The 14,779-nt window shown below is 52.5% G+C and overlaps 1 long non-coding RNA gene across 1 annotated transcript; it reads left to right on the top strand.

The window, feature by feature from the left end:
* The first annotated feature begins 10,904 nt into the window (after positions 1 to 10,904).
* On the top strand, positions 10,905 to 13,897 carry LOC130684217 (uncharacterized). Its single transcript, XR_008998403.1, has 3 exons — positions 10,905 to 11,258; positions 13,423 to 13,586; positions 13,840 to 13,897. It is a non-coding gene; the product is annotated as an uncharacterized LOC130684217 (long non-coding RNA).
* The last annotated feature ends 882 nt before the right edge of the window (positions 13,898 to 14,779 follow it).

The following is a 14,779-nucleotide window of genomic DNA, read 5'->3' as shown; positions in this document are numbered from 1 at the left end:
TCGGTCACATTGAATCCATAGTGAACCTGCCTGGGGCTGAAACCCATTGGCCAGACACCCATAAACTTGGATGTTCAGCAAACAGTGTTTTGTGTATTTCTCTGTGGTTGGTTTCCCATTCAGTCATGTCCCAAGAGCAGGGCCCCTTGGGGCGGCAGCTTCTGCGCCTCTGCAGCTCTGGGCGCTAGTACGGTGTCTGGTGACACAGCAGGCCTCCCAGAGGCTCACTGACTTGATAAGACTTGAATGAATGTGGGGGAATGACTGCTCTTCCTGGCAACGCTTCTCTCAATGAGGAAACATGCAGACAGAGAGGACCTATTTGGATTTTAATTCAGCTCCAAGAAAGTGGCCAGGACTGAGAAGATAGTGCTCGCTGGGGTCAGGTCTGGGTTCAGCTGCATGAAATGTGCCCCATCCACCTTGGGTCACTGCCTTCAGGCTGGGCCACGTGTAGCCTGGGACCCATTGCTCTGGATCCTTCAAGCTCGGATCAGCAAAGGGATGTTGGATCTGTGACGCCTGTGCCCGCAGGATCTCAGTGAGCCAGGCCCACCCGACCCGGGATCTCCCTGAGGGACCACTCGGCTTGCGGCCTGGCTCCGGAAGCAGGCGCGGCCTGCCCTCCCAGGGCCAGCGTCCTCTGGCTGCCAGCTTTGCTACTTTCTCACTCTAGTATATTCTGCTTCAGAGACGGCCCTGGGGCCCAGCCGTCAGACAGATCCAGGTCCAGATTCTTGCTCTGGACAAGTGACTCAGCCTCTCTGAGCCTTGACTGCTCTAGAATATGGACTCCAGCTGAGTGCTCATCTCAGAGTGTATGTTGAGAGCTGAGGCGGGTGTGGGATGGCCCTGCCGCTGGGCATGGCACCCTTGTCCCCTCTCCCCTTGCCCGCAAGCCTTCCTTCCCAGTCTTGCCCCAGTGTTTGACATTCTCGTGAAGGGACAGCTGGTAGGATGTGTGAGCAAGCCCGTGATGGGCGGGCTTGGAAACGGTTGGGCATGGCCTGTGCCAGCCTCAGGACCTGCCCAGAGGAGGGGCTCAGAGAAGGGCTATCAAATCAATGAATCAGCTCCATTTTACCATCGGCCAACTTGGCATATTTAACTTTATCCGGATGCAGCTGGTCACACTCAGCCCTCTTGGTCCTTTCTGTGAAACAGTCTTTCCAAGTCATCACTGTTCCTACGGAGATTTGCTAGAGGTTGTTGGATTTTCCATTTCAAATGTGAAGCTCCTCTCCATTTTAATTAGCCCTCTAGATTAGTTTCTAAAACCCCACCCTGAGGCTACATGCATAATATTTGAGGAATTCGCATATTTTTAAAATTTGGTAGCAGTAGGGAAAATAAAAAACAAATTCTCAGCCCCACCTATGATGACACAATTCATATCACCCTCTGTCTTAGCCAGGACCTGAGTAAGTATGATCAAGCAGCACTCCCTATGGTCAGTTAGCTCAGTTTGTGGAATACCAGCCAGGCAAAGGGAAGAGGCTCCAGCTTGCCATGCAGTCCCTGAGGGCTTCCTGGAGGAAGTGGAATTCCTTGGGCCCATAATCAGAATCTACCCCACTTGCTCCACTAGGGCAGCTGTCCACACTGTCTGTCCCTGAGCCCAGCCCTCCTCATGCTTTACAGCTTGGTCCTCAGTTTCAGGTGCATCAGAGAAGGGCCAGCTAAGATTAGGAACGATGTCCACCTGTGAGCACCCTGACATGTAAGCGAGTGGGTCTGGGTTTTGTTTCATTTGACATGTTCTCCACCTTGATATTTTAAAAATATCTAACAGTTGCTGGGAGGAGGGCAGCAAAACCATTAAGAAGGAGGCTGTCCTCCTCACCTTGGCATCCTTAGGTCCTCACGTGTGCCCACGACACAGGAGGAGCTGAGCTGGATTGAGGAATGAATGAATGAGACCCATGCCCTTTGAGGGAACAAAGAGACTTCACTCACTCGGGCCCCGCTGACTGATTTATGCACTTTCAGGGACTTCTCATAAATTTGGCCAAGACTTACCACATCTATTCTCAGGGCAGGCCAGGTTTTTGAAAGCAACTATCTGCGGGTTCCTTAATGAAAACCAAACAACATAAATCATGCCAAGGCTCACCAGCGACAGCCCCAGGGAAGCAGGCTCTTCTCTAATGACCTGCAGTGTTTCTGCGGGGAGCAGTCGGGGTTTGTGCTGGGGGCTGAGCTGGAGTGATCTGTAAATAGTATCCGTCATCGCAACCAAACCCGAGCTGTCAATGTGCCTCCCCACGTGCTGGGACCCTGCGTGATGGGACGTAGCTCCAGATGTTTGACTGGGAAGCTTCCAGACCGACCTCAGGCTGGTCCCCCCACGGCCACCTCCACCCCAGCAACTGGTATGTGACTTTCAGAAGAAGAGGGAAACATGAATTATTATTCTGAATGGTTCCCTTTTACTACTGAGAACAAAACTCACAAGCCAGAGTTACTGACTTTTGTCCAGCTCTGTAGCCCATGAAAGACTTCAGCTATGCTACCAAAAACTCTATCTAGAATGACTCCATTATCATTAAACCCAGCTCTCCATGCTGCAGCTAAAGTTGATTTTTACCAGCAGGAGCCAAAGGTGAGTTTTGGATGTTGCCTTAGTAAGAGAAACCTCATGAACTGTTTGGCTAGAGAAACATGTTGCTGTTCTGGTCACCTGTGCGCCGGTGGGCCAGCTCCTTCGCCTCCGAAAACATCACCTGGGGAGACTCATCTTACTGAGACAACATCCGCACCTTAAGACGTAAGGCTAACTTCATAGATTTTGAAAAAAAAAGTTGTTTTTCCAAATTCCCAAATGATGTCATAACCACATTAGAATGAAGTCTCTTACTTCTGAAGCACCAGTGTTTAATCAGGGCTCTCTGAATGAATTTTTTTAAAATTATGTTTGAATAAATGGAAAACAGGTCCCCAAGCTACAGTGCTAAGGGATTGTGTACAGACGGGACAGGTAGCTGTCCACAGAGGGGACTGTGCCCTGTGGCCCAGCTGCCTGGCGTGGCTCTGAGAGGCCCTGACAGGCCACAGCTGCCCTGAACAGAAGGCTAGCACATATTTCAGACTTACTTCATCAGTCCAGGAGAAGCACTGGGCCAGGTAAGTTCTCATTAATGCTGTGAGTTTTATCATCAAAAACACATGGCAGGCCCCTGGGCTCCTCACACTTCGAGATTGATGGTGACCAGTTGTCAGCATCTGGGGAACAGAGCACCCCACGCTCAGGCCCTGTGGCCCCACTGCCACTCTCTTAAAGGGACTGCTTGTCAGCTAATAGGCGTCACTGTGCAAATCTTTCCATTACTGACATGACTATAGATTTCTGAACATCTATTTATCTTCTATACTTAGAATACATTTGTGCAGCTACTTACAAGACCATTCTAAATCATTCCTTTTTTTTCTTTCCTTCTTGCATCTAAACATATACAATAGTGGAAACTTTACAGAACTTTGAGAAGTGGGATGAATTGATGGTATTTTGACTTTACCCTGGGTCTGTGGTGCTCAAGAGGTGACATTATGTTGTGGAAGAGGACCGAAGTGGATGTTCTGAGATCTGGGTTGGGCCCTCTCCACCTGGAGACTGCCTCCCACCTGGTTTTTCTGTGATGCGCATGGAAGCATGGCTCCTTCATCTAAAGATCTCAAGAATTTATGGAGGGGTGAGCACGGGCATGGAGGAAACCTGCCAAATTTCCAAAAATGCATTTTGTTGTCAAGAAAACCAGTGATATATTTAGCAGATGATACAAGGGTGATTAAATATTTTTCTCCACACACTGCAATTCCTTTAGGGTCTCTTTTATGGAATAACTGTACCTTAATAAGGCCCAGGGGAGGGCAGATGGCTTGTTACAGAGCTTAATTAATCAACAGGCATCTTATCCCCCCTAAGGACTTTCTTTAAAATGTTGGAAGAAGGATCCAATGATGTGATAAAGCACCACGAAAAAGACCATGCTTGCAACTTTCCTAGGACACATCTTGTCAGGGCATCTGGGAAGATTTAAAAAGTTTCAGTTAGCTGCTCCCACAGAATAGAAGCACAAGGTACTCGGAGGGCGCACAGTCCTGTCGATTGAGAAAAGAAGGAGGATGTCAGAGAATGACCCTGCTTCCAGGGGTCACGCCTCGACACAGCTCTCTCCCCTAAAAATGCCCAGGGCATTACCCACCAGCTTCTAGGCAACTAAACTAAAGGGGGGAATCTGATGATTCCAGACCATTCCTTTATGTGGATGAGCCCCTAACTTGGCCTCTGACCTCATGTTCCCAGCCGTCTGAGTGTGGCCTTTGGCTCAGACTGGCCCAGCCTCCCTTACCACCTCTACTGCATGCCAGATCCAGTATGGTGGCTGGGAAAAACCTGTGGTTATTGAAACCTAAGTTAATGAAAATAAAACAAATTCAGTCGGTTGGTTGCACCAGCCTCACTTGAAGTGTCCAGCAGTTGAGGGTGGCTGGTGGCTCTCTCATGGGACAGTGCAGAGTTAGAGAAAGTACTAGTGGGCTGTGTTGCTCCACAGTATCCACCCTGCAAGTCCCCAGCCTGCATCCCGTCCTCCACCAGACTAGCTGCTGCTGGAGGACAATCACGAGGCTGTGTACAATGGGGCCAACCATGCGGACGGCGGGTCCCCCGGGTGCTTGGCAATATGTCCTTCAGATTCCTCCCGACTGTAGCCCTCACCCCTAACTCACGGCAGACCACCCTGCCTGTCACACCCTGGAGAAAGCAGGGGACGAAGGAACGGCATGCCCTTAATTTTCCACCCAGCCCTGTGCTGCACACACCACAGTCCACCTTCCTTCTTCCCAGGAAGCCTAAGGATATCCTCCTGCTCCCGACCCCCCAGCCCCATCAGGACACCATCGCTGTCCCCTGAATGCGCCAGCTCTCCTGTTCATGTCCCTGTGTTAGATTCCTAGGGCTGCTGTAGCAAAGCACCGCAAATGGGTACTCGAAAACAACAGACATTTATTGTTTCAAATTTCCAGAGGCTAGAAGCCTCCACCCAAGGTGCCCACAGGGCTGCAGGGGACGATCTGTCCCAGGCTTTCTGTTAGCTTCCCTGTTGGGTGGCAGTCCTTGGTGTCCCTGGGCTTGTAGATGCATCCCTCTCATCCTCTGTCTGGACACCGGGTCCTGCCTGTATGTCGGGCCTCCCCCAGCTGTCTTTTTAACAAGGACACAAGAATTAGGGTCTGCCGGTTAGGGCCCAGTATGGCCTCATCTTGGCAGCCGATCACACCTGCCAAGACCCTATTTCTAAATAAGCCCACCTTTGGAGGCCCTGCAGGTTAGGGCTTCACCTTAGCCTTTTGGGAGGACACAGCTCACCCATGTCACATCTCCCAAATCCATGATCCCTCCTGTTCTGCACCCCAGGACATCACCCCCGACCCCGGCCTGGCCCCTCTGCTGTACATTCTGGTCCTTGGTTGGGATTGTCCACAGGAGCTTCCAGGAGGAGATGAGACATGAAAGAACAGAGACACCGAGTCTTTCTTCCCGTGCCTCCCTGCAGCACGCTGGGGCTTCGGCAGCACTGTGCCCTCGGGGCTGCTGCTGAGGGTGCCCTGGCTTCCCTGGAGCCCATGTCGCCTGACGGGGCACCCTCGCTCCCTTCTCTCCTCTGCTGGGTCTGAGTGTTTAACAACCTTGTCCCTGGGTGTCTCCGCATCCTTTTAGTTTCCTCAATGCCACCCTCAGTTCTGTCAGTAAATTCTCTCTGTGAATCCTCTCCGCGTTCCCCACTGAGTGTGCCTGTGTCTTCTGCTGGCTGTTGCAGGGTACGTTCCGGTCCAGCCAGGCCCTAGTCCCCCTTCCACGGAAGCACTCCAGTATTTCTCACACGATATACATCCGCTTTACCGAAAACAAGAGCAAACAAAATGTTTAAATCTGCCCTGCTTGGTGCCCCGCTCCCTGCCACCTTGTCATTTCTGTCCTTCACCGCAAGCCTCTAGGAGGGCTGTTTGCTCTCGCCATGTCCATGGTCTGCCCTCCCATTGGCCTGGCTGTCCATACATGCTCTGGAAACAGCCCCTGCTTTTCGCTCGTGAGTGGCTGCATGAATTCTCCTCCCCGGTGAGCTCTGCTCAGTGGGGCGGCCCTGGGGACTGCCTGCTGCCCCCTGCCATTCTGCCCATCTCTGTTGCCTGCATCAGCACTTGCTGCCTCCCTGCATACCTGCAGCCTGTTCTGCAGAATCCCTGGGGCGTCCTTGGGGAACACAGCCCTCTGCTCCAGCTGCCATAACAAAGCACCGCAGCCTGGGCTGAAACACAGACATTAACGTCCTCCTGACCTGGAGGCTGACGTCAGACCAGGGCATCTGCTGGCTCTCCCTGAGGCCTAGTTCTTGGTGCTGAGCACCCTCTTCTCACTGTCCTCACGCAGTCCCCATGTGTGTGCATACCTGGTATCCCTCTGTGGGTCCATTTTCTTCCTCTGAGGACACCTGTCACATTGGCCATGGGACCCTCCACTCAGATGGCCTCATTGGCACTTGTGTACTCTTTACAGGCCCATCTCCAAATATGGTCACATTCGGAGGTACAAGAGGTCAGGGCTCCCACGTATGGCTTTGGATGAGGGCACAATTCGCTTACAACAGATGATCTCATCATATGTTGACACCAAATGCTGTCTATGGGTCAAAGGAGTCGATTCTTCTCATATGAGACCCAGATTCCTGGGTTCCCCATTGCTGTCTGGACACCTTTCTCTGGCAGTCCTTGTGCTCGGCTGGGGCTCAGCAGATGCTTCATGAGCTTGCAAACTTGCTTTGCCCTGACAGGTCAGACCTCCCACCCTTGCCCCATGTCCACTGGTCTTCAGCCTCCTCGCAGACCACCAGTGGTGTCCCCACGTGCTCCTGTGTGGCTGGCTCTGGCACTGGTATGCAGGGCAGCTGTTCTGGGCCTGATTGTCCAGGAGGGCTTCAGGTTACCAGCTCTACCCGTGACCCCGGGTCCCTTCTGAGATTGTGTCTGACCTGCAGGCCTTGCTAGTCTCAGCACGGAGTCCCTGAGTAACCCTGAGACCTCCAGCTCACCCTTCCCTTGGCAGGAGTGGGTTCATTGCCTTCCACCCTGGCTGGGCCTCCCTTTCGTGGCCTCCACCCTCAGGTCTGGAGCGCTGGGCCCAGGCTTCACTAACTCTCCTGCCTTCAGGCCCCGTCGCAGGCAGCTCCACAAAGCAGAGAAGGCCACAGGCCCTCCCCCGTCTCATGGCACTCACGGCCTACACTCCTGTTTGCGTTCTTAAAAAAGGCCCCACACCCTGGCTTCCTTTTTCTCACCATCTGGAAGCCAGGAGTTCAAGATCAGGGTGCTGGCCAATTTGATTTCAGCTGACAGCTGGCTTCCTGGCCTGCAGACGGTCACTTTTTCTCTCTGTCCTCCATGGCTTCTCTTATGTATGTGGGAAGAGATAGAGAGGGGGAGAGAGAGACAGAGAGAGATGGAGCGAGAGCGAGAGATCCTCTCCGGTGTCTCTTCCTCTTCGTATAAAGTCACAGTCCTCTCCTCAAGCCCCCATTGAACCTCAGGGACCTCCCTAGAGGCCCTGCCTCCAGGCGCAGTCACACTGGAGGTTTAGGGTTTCAACATATGAATTTTGGGGAACGCCATTCAGTCCATACCAAAGGAATCCAGGACCCAGGGCCTGTGGAGGGGGTGCCCGGGACGGTGCACTGGGCTAGGAGACGGGGTCAGCTTTCTAGGACCAGGTCTGCCACTTCTCGGCTGGGTGCCCTGTGCCAAGTCCGCTGACCTGTCTGACCTGCCAAAAGGTGCCCTGCTTATCCCACGGGGCTGGGGTGACGGTGGCAGAGCCTGGGCTTACGGGGAGAGGTGGGGTGCCCTACCCATGGTAAGAACTGTTACGCATCCACATCATCTTTGAAGTGAGGTTCGATGACGACAATGTGGAAACAGGGTGAAATCACCAGGAAAACAGACCGATTGCCGCAAGAACATTTCTTTCAAAAAAAACTTCGTCCCTAGAGGCAGGCCTGGCTGCTGACATTCGAACACCTTCACATTTCCAATGAATACGTTCCTTTTTTCCTTGGCTAGAAGCTTAATAGTATCGCCCTCTAATGAATTCCAGATGGGAGCTCTGAAATACGGGGGCCGTGAACCCGCCCTGACACGTTTGTCGGCCTCGCTGGGCTCACACGGTGCATGTGCTGACATTTCTGCAAGCTGAATGGGATAAAAACCCAGGTTTTAACCAGTGGAAGAAAATCATACGCTTCAGTAATAGACGTCACTGACATTTTTGGGTCTCGACGTGATTTAGCAAGTCTTCCAGCAGAAATGAAAGGCCTCTGAGAATCAACCTGTCCCAAGCGCTATGCTGTGTCCTAGGCTTGTTGGTTCGCTCTCGGAATAATCTCAGGTGACCTAAAGTCTCCTTCCCTCATCAAGTCCCAGGAGAACATGTCGGGTCTGCCTGCATTGTGTGACGGCCAGGCTGGAACACATTTAATATTTTGTTATAATAAAACCACCCCATCACCCAGAGTCATGGCACTGGCCCAGCAACAGATGACCTGACTGATGCTGATCACAAGGGGGTTCAGATGCCTGGTGGCCGCCCTCCGTTCCAGCAGGGATCCCAGGCCAGGGGGGTACAGTCTGCGTCCCCCAGTCCTGCTCTGTTTTCAGGCACGTCCCACGGGGGCCAGTCTCAGTTTTCTCATCTGTAAAGAAGGCAGATTAAGTCAGTGGTGCTAATGAACATTTTTGAATTATGTACCCTTTCGTTCAGGTGAAATGAAACACAGAGAAAAAAAGAAAATTGGAGCTGCTCTGGGTAAGGTAGAAGTCAGGAGGACAAGGCTTCCCTCCTCCCCTCCTCTACCAGGCAGCCCCCAGGGACTGCCAGAGAACCTGGTGCAAAATCCATGGAACCCCCTCCTGTCTAAGACCGTGTCAAGCTATCAGCCTCTGTACTTGTGCTTTTAACATCCACTGATCAAGGGGTTCCCTTCTGCTTATGTTTTATCATGAAAAATCACCCAGTGACCCCCCCATTAATTTTATTTCAACATATGAATGAATAATAAACAATTGTATCTCCATACTGCTTATTTGAACTACTTCTTTACTTGAAATACTGCTGCAGGTGGTGGTAGAATAGTCCACAGCACTGTGGTAGACTGCATTTCCCAAAAATATGTGCAGTGATGTCTTCTGACCTGCGCTCCTGCACAGTATGAATCTGTCACTCCCTCGGTGTGACATGGGGTTCTCGTCCCATCAGCGACATATCCATGGGAAGCCCTTGTTATCTTTTTACCTATGGTGACACAAACAGTATTTTCCAGCTCAGCTACAGAATTTATCTCCAATTTTGAAAGAGAATTCAATGAGAAATCTTAAGGATACAGGGGGATGAAGTCCATGGGTTCAAACTGCTACCTTCAAGGGCCAGACCCAGAGCCACGTTATAATAATCCCTTTCTCATCTCACCGGACTCATTTACTTTCTCATTTCTGCTTGGTATTTTTTTTTTAACTAGTAATCATGTATATTTGTAATGTATTTTAGATTTGTTGTAGAAAGAGATGGGAAAGTAAGCCAAATGATAAATAAGTAAACCATTTGTTCTCCATTTGTTTGTGTAGAGCTAGATTCAAATAAAACACAGCTGTTAGATGACAGCTCCTTAGTAAGATATCACTAAACAAGAGAAGACGAGTCCCGAACGCAGGTGGGAAGGACGTGTGATCCCAGGCCGTGGAGCTAGAATTCTGAGATGTGGGAGAAGGTACTGTGCCTGCTCCTGCAGGTCCCTCAAGACAACAGCCCAAACTTGTGGGGTCCCCGGGGTGTGACGGGGCTTGCCAGTCATCGTCCACCTTGCAAGACTGTGTCCCTGTGATCTCTCATAGCAACGTGCTGGGGTGGGGTTTGGAGGGGGGGCCTGTCTTGCTAATGGTTTCAGCCCCGGGCAAGTTCGCTATGGATTCAATGTGACCAAAGAAATTGACAGCAAAATGTTCTTGGGGTAGAAGGGTTATACCCAACTTTATTTCCAGGTGGCAGGTCAGTCACTAAAATCCCATTCTCTCAGAGCAAGTCTGCAGGCAGCAAGCTGGTCTCTCCCCTTGCCTCTGGGCCTCTATCCTCGGCGCTGCCACCACCCCAGCCTCTGCCCTGCTCTCCTGCAGCCTTGCAGCCCTGCCGCCATGTCATGCCCAGAGCACTGGGCGGAGCACTTTTTATAGAGTCAATAGCCATGTATTGCTCACAGGTGTGCAGTGAGCTAGTCAACCAGGGCCAGGTGAGAATCCCAGCCACAGGAACTCTTATTTTATCCACAGTGCCCTTAGCATCAGAACGTGAGTTTCTAAGTCCTTTTCTTTACAGCCAAGTGGGCTGGATTTTCTTTCTGATGTGATGTGGGGTGAAATTAGAAAGAGATGGTGTGTGACTGGCTGATGAAAGTGGAGACTTACACAGCCTTTATTCACAGCCAGGCACTCTTCCTCAAGGGTCGTATACTATGTCCCTAGACCACCACAAAGGAATGGGCGCCCGGCCCTGCACCACGATGGTGCTACCTGCTGAGCCCACAAAGCGAGTCGAGTACAGGTGGCTGGATTCCATTGTCCAAGACGCATGTCCAGGCTGTTCAGGAATTTGGGAGTTAGTCATATGCATTTATTTTTGAAATTAGTGCCCAGGGCCAGACCACGTTTTTGCAAACAGAACATACCCAAACGGTAAGCACGTGGAATCCGCTGACCACCTATGATGTTAAGGGACAGATTTAGGAAGATGAGGTCAGGCGGCTCCGTGCAGGTCACCGTGACAAAAGCTATGGCAGCTGCAATAGTGCATGGGAAGGAAAGCTCCACGGAGCGTCAGTTGTGACAGCAAAGAAACCAGGAGGAAAGCCATACTTCAGGCACAGAGTGACCAAGACAGCTGCAGCCGGAGAGCCTCAGCGGGGCAGAGAGTGGGAGAAGCCAGCCCGTGGAGCGCGGACCACCCAGGCCGAGTGCTTTCAGTCCCGGGGCGGGCATCGGGGTTTTCAATAAAGAAATCCTCATGTGTTCCGGCTCCCCAAATTCTTTCTTAGAATACTGTCAAGTTGACAGTGAGCCTTTGGGCCCTGGACTTGGTTCAGACACGTGGGGTGCACACAGACATTTAGTGATTCCTATTAGCCCTTGGAAAGTGATCCTGGCTCCTGCTTCGGTCTCGTGATGTAAGCTCAGTGGAATTACAATTCCACGGCTCAAAATCACATAACTAATTACCTTCAGCTTCAGTAACAATGACTAATCAGCCCAAACCTGTCTAGCCTGGTCCTTGTGGTAGACCGCTTGAGCGAACTAATTATGTCTGAAGTTGTTTTGTTAACAATCTCAGGGGAGCTGTGCCCTGGGAGAGCCTGCGTGCTCAGACCCAGCAGGGTCTCAGGAGGGACGGGGGCTGCCCGGGGAGGCCACCACATTAGATACCTGAGCTAGAGGACGTCCTAAGAGGTTGGCTCGTTCTCTTGGGCCAAGCAGGGGGCCCGAAGCCGGCTGAGTGGAAATACCTTAGGTCAGGAGTGATGGGGTGGCCCCTCTAACACCTTTGGTGGGGGTGGCAGGAGGGGCTTATCTGCCCTGGCACTCTCCCCCGCCTAAGTTCTGCAAGCATAGCTTGAAATCCTTTTTACCGCCTGCACAGAAGCGCTGCTGCTCAGCGGGGTGGCCCTGAGAGGGAACCTCATGGCCGTCTAGGTTCTCGGGGTCAGGCACTGAAGAACCCTGAGGTTTCGGGGTGTCTCCCCTTGGGTCAAATGCGGGGATAGAGGCTGGGGATCAGACAGCTTGGCCATTGCCTGCTGAGCGTGCTGGAGTCTAGTCCTGGAAACACACGGGGCTGAGCTCTGCTGCCGGACGTGCTGCGGTCCCCCTGCACCGGGCCTCCAGGGCCCTGAGGGCAGGGGCCGTGCCCCGTGGCCTCCCCACCAGCCTTGGCAGGTTCACGTGGTGCTGGGCTCTCAGGACATGCATGTTGAGGGAAGGGAGTGGAAAAGGGTGCCCAGCAGAGGTGAGGTGACCAGTTTACTCAGTGGAAACTACAAATGATATTTATTTGCTAAAGTTCAAGCTTTCTTTTAAATCCTTTTAAATGATAGTTTGGGATAATGATTGGTTTTTGCTATGAAACCTAAGATATCACGTCCCCCCTTGCCCATGGCACAGTGGGATCGAAGGAAATGCAGCCCCATGTGTACCCATGGTCTAAGGTTCCCCACCGGCCTTCCCTGAGCTAAGGTCACCAAGGCGTGGGGTGGGGTGGGGTGGGGTGGGGTGGGGGGCAGCTCCTCCCTGCAGGGGCCGCGGGATCCTGGGCAGGCATCAGGCAGCACCGGGCTGAGATGGATCCCAAGAAGAGCCTCCTATGGCCCGCTGCCTTCTCCCCAGGACCCAGAGCTCCCCCTGTACCGTGGGGTGCGTGGGAGCAGGTAGCGGTGGGCAAGCCGAGCTGGGGTGGAGGGGGGATGTGAGGTCTTGGGGGACACGCTTCCAGCACTGGGTGGGGTGCTTGTTGCCTCCTCAGTCTGCTCACCGAGCCCTTCTCCTGGATGGTCCCCACGTAGGGGGCAGGGCTGGGTTTGCCCGTGGGCACGTAGGGGCTCTGTGGGGGCTGGGAACAGCCTGCTGGTCCGGCTGCAGGAACTGCTCTTGGCCTGCCCCTGGTGCCTCCTGCTTAGCCCTGGAGCCCATCGAGCCAGGGCCGAGGTAACTGGACACCTGCAGGGTCCCTGTCCCCCCCTGTGACTGCACTCCTACTTCTCCACTCCCGACTGCAGGGCCCCACCCACCAGGTGTGCTTTCCCCTCCTGGGAGTCTCTCCAAGATCAGGGTTGGTCACACGGCCTGCCCAGGGCACGGTGTGCGTGGCCCAGGAAGGGGTGCTCTTAGCAACCTACCTTTATCCCAACTAAAAAATCCTCCTTTTAAAGAAGAGAATCTTACTTTGACTACTTTTAACCACTTGTTTTACTTAAAATAGGTTTTGTGTGTGGAGGTGGTGTGTGCAGGGGTCTACTGGGGGGTGGCAGGGACACACCACCCCATGTAACCTGCACATGCTGACCGCTGGCGCCTCTAGGCCTCTGTCCACAGACCTATGCACTGTCCGGGCCAGCAGAGCGGGGCCCACTCCCTTGCAGGTCCTTCTAAAAGCCCAACAGGATCCTCAGGGCGTACAATGAAAGCACTGGGTCTGGTTGGGACTGATTTCCATGTAGTCACTCTCCCCCATCCCACAATCACCTTTACATGGTGGCTTCAGTTCTACACAAAGCATAATGTTATGAAGCAGCCAGATTTGGAGCATCTGCATGTTTCTGTAAGGCTGCTATCCCCCAGTTCTAGCAGTCCTTCACGCTCCCGGGTGTCCACCCCGTGAAGGCGCGGAGCACGCTCTTTCTGCAGCTGCTCGTGGGAGTGCTCTGCCCCGGCTCCCTCCCTGTGCTGATGATGCTGGGGTTCTTGTTCGTGGAGTCGAAGAATGAACTTCGCGAACACTCAAGGTAGGAGAGCCAGGCAGAGGCTTTTATTTAGAGAGAAAGTGAGAGGACAGAGCTCCTGGGTCAAGCCAGGAGGGGACAAGAGAGTCCCGGGGTGGTGGGTTGTCTAGGGGTTTTATGGGCAGTTGAGAGGGGAAGGGCTAGGGATGTACACCTGCTAAGTGGTCCCAAAATGTTTATCTTTGAAGAGACATTAAATTTCTTATTAGTCTTCCTGGTTATTTACAAGAATTTTATTGCTCTGATTTCCTCCCAGGATAGCAGCTTCCTGGGCTGGGAGCCTGTCACTCAAGACTGCCTGCTTTGCTCCCAAGGTGGGCTCAGTTATTGTCTGTTAACAAGTATGTTCAGAAAGTTACTTTTTAACAAATTGGGTTTTAAAATGCAATCTAATTTTCAAGATGGCATCCTACCTGTGTTTACTAGGTTGTTTTGGGCTTGCTTGCTACGTTGCCCAGGTTGCAAATCATTTGTTTAGGGCTGGAGGAAGAAAAGCAGCACCTGACTGCGTAAAGTCAGAAAAACAAGCTGGGTCCCCCAGCAGGCTAAAGCAAATCCTGCAATGGATTATCTTGCTTTGTTTTGTCCAGAGGCCCTCACCCTGCTCTGTCTAAGCCCAGGGTCCCTGTCTCACGGAGACAGCAGGGCTGTGTGATCACCATATCCTCTGTTGCAGCTGCAGGAAGGCTTGGAGCTGAGTCTGGTGCTGTGATGGAGGTTGTTCATCCTAGCTTAGGGGTTCTGGTAGAAATATTCGCCTCCCACACCTTATTCTCAGACTCTTGTCTTTTTATTCAGGCTTCAGTGGTTTTTGGATTTATTGTGTCTTGGTGTAAATTGCCCCATACATCCTCTGGAACTCAACCACTTCTCCATCAGCTGTGTGGGCTGCCTGCTGGCAGAGCCTTGACTGTCAGAAGGAAAGACAAGGCCAGCACCCAAGAAGGGCACTCAGGGTGTGCCCTGGGCTCACCCTACTGTGCCGCAGGCCTCAGGGTCCTCATCTGGGAGAAGGCAATGATCACAGCACCCTTTCCACGGCCTAGTGCATATGGGAGGTAAGGATTTTAAATTGCAGAGCCCGGGCACCCCACAGCCTAAAAATAAATGTTTTATGTCCTTCCTCTGAGTGGCCTTGGGTTGGTCTGACCGGGGCTGGTCCCCTGGGTGTGTGACTGCCCTGCGCTCAGAAGTGC

This window comes from Manis pentadactyla, chromosome 6, assembly GCF_030020395.1.
Source record: "Manis pentadactyla isolate mManPen7 chromosome 6, mManPen7.hap1, whole genome shotgun sequence".
Taxonomy (NCBI): Eukaryota; Metazoa; Chordata; class Mammalia; order Pholidota; family Manidae; genus Manis; species Manis pentadactyla.
This window is presented reverse-complemented; position numbering and strand designations above follow the sequence as displayed.